Source organism: Coregonus clupeaformis, chromosome 36, assembly GCF_020615455.1.
Source record: "Coregonus clupeaformis isolate EN_2021a chromosome 36, ASM2061545v1, whole genome shotgun sequence".
In the NCBI taxonomy this organism is placed as follows: Eukaryota; Metazoa; Chordata; class Actinopteri; order Salmoniformes; family Salmonidae; genus Coregonus; species Coregonus clupeaformis.
This window is the reverse complement of record NC_059227.1, coordinates 34,678,547-34,682,553: the sequence shown is the minus strand read 5'-3', so window position 1 is coordinate 34,682,553 and position 4,007 is coordinate 34,678,547. Positions and strand designations below refer to the sequence as shown.

Below are 4,007 nucleotides of genomic sequence, written 5' to 3'. Positions count from 1 at the left end.
AAGGGGGAGACCCCTTCGAGGAGGGATACCTGCAGAGCACCGGCTAGTCGGTTATGGAGAGACGACAAGGTGGCGACACTCCCATCAGGTCAGAGCGGCATCCAGCTACTCCAGTGAAATGAAAGTAGGCGGACGTGGATTCCCCAGTAGCTTGTGTAAATGTTCTACTTGTTTGCTAAGAGTAGCTACTTCGCCTCTGTAGTCCTCTGCAAGCAAATAGTTGCTACATTGAAAGTCCGGACAGTCCACATTGTCCCGGAATAGAGCAAAATAAACGCAGCTCCAGACAATTATAATATTGATGAAAATCCAGTGTCTGCGTTATGACTAACATATGATTACATGATGACACACTCATTCTCTTGTTTTTTTCTGATGATTTCTAAACCAGCTATGATACTCATTTAACTCTGTAACGCAACCTTGTGAGTGAATCACAGGCAGATTTTGTCATGTCTGCTGCAAATTCTCTCTAAAGATGTTGAATATTTCAGTATTTACCATCTTCTTTTGCTCCTCTAGTACACACAGTCCCAGGAAGAAACTGAAACCCAGTAAGTATACCAGGAGGAATGTGGTGTCATAATCACCTAAATGCTTTACTTGTCATTACTTGGGTGTTTTGGCAATGAACTGTGTTCTTTGTGCTTTTCTCCCAACAGTTATCAATAATATTTTGACATATAACAATGATTTTCCTTTTGATGTGCAGCCAGTGCCCTTGAGGTAAATTCTGATCTGTGAACCATCCCAATGCAGGCTACTTACTGATGTACCCAATGTAGAGACGCACACAAAACCCGTTTTTGGTTTGAGTGCACAATAATCAGAACAATTCAGAGCAAATTATGCAGTAGAACAATGGCTGCCCCAGCTGAATGCTCTAATCTAATGTTATGTGTTTTGTTACTATATCCTAACAACATGCTGAGCCTGTAAACATTCAAAACAAGTTATGGACAATAAAGTAATCTAACTAATGAAATCTTAAATTCAGGAGAATCCTTGCTCCAGGTGAGGAGGAGAACCTGGAGGTGGAGGAGGAGAGGATGCTGCTACAGGAACAGGCTACCCAGTCCTTACCCAACAGAGTGCCAGGTAAGTACTCACTAAGTACTTGCAAAGTACTCTCCAAATACTGTGTTGTATTCACTATCTAAGATATATGGAGCATTAATAACCTTTGGCCACAGTATGTTGTATGGTGGATCTGTTGACTGTCATTTTGCCATGGTTGTTTTCTTCTAGCTTTGTGGCCCTGTTTTGAGGGCCTTTGTGATTGCAGTCTCCTCTGTCGCCCTACTCTGTCCATGCTGTGCATGGCTTCATCGCGCCATTCACAGCTTTGCAAGGTATGGTTTGCAATAAGGGTCTGTTTTGCCATAGCATGAAAATGATTGCCTACTAATGAGCAGCTTTTTATGATCAACAACCCTGTACTACTACTAGATAGGCCTAGTTGTTGAATCTACTTATTTACAAGCGTTCACACCACAGGTATTTAATCTCAGCCTTATCTGTCAGTCAGTCTACAGCTGCTTTTTCTGCTACCTACTATTGCATAGGTAAAATAATGGTGACAGTAATGTCTTGAAAATGGATCTGCCACTGTAAATACTGGCGACACTATGGCCTCTATGGGCCCTTCTCAAAAGTAGAACATAGGGAGTAGGGTGCCATTTGGGATGCAACCATTATTTGATTTCATCTGCAGTAGCTCTGGGAAAATGGGAATGTTTTCAGTAATCAGTGAATATTTAGATAATTACAGTTTGTGTCACCAACAGGTACATTGTTGCCACGGCTACACTCTCAGCCAGGAATGTCGCTGCTCATGATAAAGATTGACATGATTGGGCTGAAAGATGCAGGGCAATGCATTGATCCCTATATAACCGTTAGTGTGAAAGGTAGGATACATTGTTAACATTGCAAAGATCAAATGCTTACAATACTGTATGTTCACATCTGAAATTACTGGTATGGTCTGAAACAGTGATAATCTAGAAAAATGTTAACAGAATGATCTCTGTTGAGGTGACACTTGAAATTAAATTAAATCTATTTCCCCCCCCCTGCACAACAGCCCAAGAGAATCTTAAGGTTTTGTTTCCCAACAGATTTGAGTGGCATTGATTTGAACCCAGTGCAGGACACTCCTGTGGCGACCCGAAAGGAAGACACCTACATTCACTTCAGTGCAGATATCAAGATCCAGAGACATATCGAGAGACTAAAAATGTAGTCAAACGTTCTATTTCTACTGAATTAGTAGTGGGGCTAATGCATAGTATCATGTAATATTAATCTACTACAGTGTCAGTTAATGTTCAAATCCTTGCGCAGTGATTGGGCGGACAATTGTTAATACTACATTTCGTTCATGTTCAAGGGGAAGCGATTTTCTTTGAGTTCAAGCACTATAAACCCAAGAAGAGGTTTACCAGCACAACATGTTTTGCCTTCATGGAAATGGATGAGATCAAACCTGGTCCCATTGTGATCGAGCTGTGAGTGACACATTATATTGTTCAGTAACCTCCTCAAATGCACTCTCTACATTTTCTTTTTAGTTTAAAATAAATTCAATTTGATATCGATTTCTTCAGGAATATTAGTAATTGTCTAGTGTTTGCCAATAAGATGTGAAAATCTTTTTTTGGGGTCCGTCTGTCCTATGAATATTCTGTTTGAAATATTCATCTATTTATGCTCTTGGATGTCAGATACAAGAAGCCTGCTGACTTCAAGAGGAAGAAGCTTTATCTCCACCTCCACCAGACGCTGCATAAAGACTAATAATCGAGAACACTGGATGGGGCACATCAAGAAGTAGACGCACCAATTTCTACGCTGAATTCCACTGCAGTGCAGTCATCAGACATCCAGCAGTTTGGTGTACCTACAGCCTATCTGCCTCCACTCACATCAGCAATACTAAACCCAGCAGGCCCAAGGCCACGCCCTTAACTCTGTGACAGGATGGTCTTCTTTGGATGATACATTAACTATACAACGCCCTGTAAGACCCCCAACGCTTCCTTTCTCCTTGACGTTCAATGGAAAAAAAGAGTGGCGAGTTAGCAATTGGTTATGTCAGTCAACAAGCAGAAAAACTACAACCATGCTCGTCTTTAGTCTTCGTCTGCCTTTCCCTTTGGGGGCCAAAGAGGTGGAGTAATAATTTGGTGGGTGCTTATATTTGTCCTATTTCACACATGTACAAGTGTGTATTAAAATGCATATGTGAATTGGAAATATGTTTTTTAAAATATCCCACTCTCCCTGAAACACCATCGGAGAGTGGGGTCATGGCCAGGGTCTGCCATTATCAACGGTGACCCTGGCGCAATTAGGGTTAAGTGCCTTGCTCAAGGGCAACTGGATCTGAACTAGCGACCTTTTGCTTACTGGCCCAACGCTCTAACCGCTAGGCTATCTGCCGGAACAACATGGTCATTCAAAAAGGATTCTGAAATGCTAATTATGATGTCACCCTGTTGTAAAGGGCTTTGAAAAGAGACACCGCATGTAACTGAAGTTGATTTCTAACTTTGTTTTTAATGCTGTTCCCATCAAGGCCACAATGGATAAGTGCTATTAAAACATTGGCTGTAACTGTAGACGAGAGCAGGGGTTCCCCAAAGGTTTTCACTCAGGCCCCCCCTTCCAGCATTGAGGAACATCCCTCGCACCATGTCTATTTCTATGGGCACAAGACATTGTTGGCGGAGAGAATATTGCAGGTTTAAAGCTTATTTCCTGCAATTCTACACATTTTGTCATGGGGTGCAGAGACAATATTGTAGTTTAAGCACATTTTCTTGCAAATCTATGGGCAAAAAAACCTAACTAAAATACATTAGTTGACATGGAGTAGCTGATCTGGACATTTCTGACAAGTTATAAATAGCTCTCAAGGTATCCAATGAATGAAATGACAAGAGAAACTGATGATGCCCTACCCAATTTCGAAATTGCACCTTGTGCATTCTACGATTACAACT

General features: G+C 41.4%; 1 long non-coding RNA gene across 1 annotated transcript; it reads left to right on the top strand.

Annotated features, from left to right (window-relative positions):
- Positions 1–433: 433 nt before the first annotated feature.
- On the top strand, positions 434–3,725 carry LOC121552758. Its single transcript, XR_005997293.2, has 6 exons — positions 434–1,098; positions 1,249–1,352; positions 1,788–1,910; positions 2,121–2,241; positions 2,393–2,510; positions 2,727–3,725. It is a non-coding gene; the product is annotated as an uncharacterized LOC121552758 (long non-coding RNA).
- Positions 3,726–4,007: the final 282 nt, after the last annotated feature.